We start from the raw sequence: 1063 nt of genomic DNA on the forward strand, positions 1-1063 counted from the left end.
GCCACACGCAACTCCTCTTCAAATGCTTTAGACCAAACTCGTGCATCACTCTTCAAACAAATTTGGAGAAGGCGTAACATCTGCGCACGGTCATGAATCTGGTTGCTAATGCAGACAACCTCCATCTTTTCCAAAAATTCTTCCACATCTTCATCACTTCTTCCATGAAAATCCGGATAAGAGAAAGCCATGGCTACCCAAGTTTCAATGCTTTGAGAACCCCTTTGAACACACGTGCAAGAACCCAAAACTTCCCACTACCCAATCCCCAGAAACTTCAATGGAGCTCAACTTTAGATAAGGACAAACACATGCACATCAAACGAGTTTTCATAGTTGATCATCGGAATTACAACAGGCAAAGGACATTCCAAGATCTCTCGTAATCTTCTTGGCCCGAACATAAAGACTATGCGCTGCTGGAAAAAAATCTTCCTGGACACATGAACATTTATCTGGATTCTTTGAGTTAAATGAAATGGAGTGAATTGAGGGCCATTTTGATCATCCATTAAAGCCAACCATGAAGCTCCCAAGAATGCACACCTGACTTAACCTCTGATTTTGCCAAAATTTCAGCAGCATAACAGCATCAATGACTCAAAAGACCAAAAAACCAGCCATCATAACTTGGAAAAATTTTGGTAGAGTTTCCCCAGAAATAGAGCAGTAGGAACCCAAAATATAGACTGTATATGTATGCATAAACTGTCAACAATAGAACCCGAGCATCAAGCAGGACTCACTAGTACATAGCCTATGGCGAGGTCACAAAAAGGGTGCTCCAGCTACTTGTATCACCGAAAAGATCTCTACATTTGAGAATCCCCCATCTCAATAAAAACCTCTCGCTATCGACCCTCACACGAAGGCTAATGCAAATCGCGTATAGCCAGGTCTCAGAAATGACTATCTTCCAGACCAAGTCTCAGAAATGGCTGGGACTGCCAAATACAACCAAGTATGGCTCCACAAATGCGTACAATGGCAATTTCCACAAGTAACGTACAATCCAGCAGACAATGCGCTCAAACAGGCGCCAAGTGATGCATATCCACAACAA

The sequence above is a fragment of the Adiantum capillus-veneris genome, chromosome 8 (assembly GCF_014529385.1).
Source record: "Adiantum capillus-veneris isolate H3 chromosome 8, ASM1452938v2, whole genome shotgun sequence".
Classification (NCBI taxonomy): Eukaryota; Viridiplantae; Streptophyta; class Polypodiopsida; order Polypodiales; family Pteridaceae; genus Adiantum; species Adiantum capillus-veneris.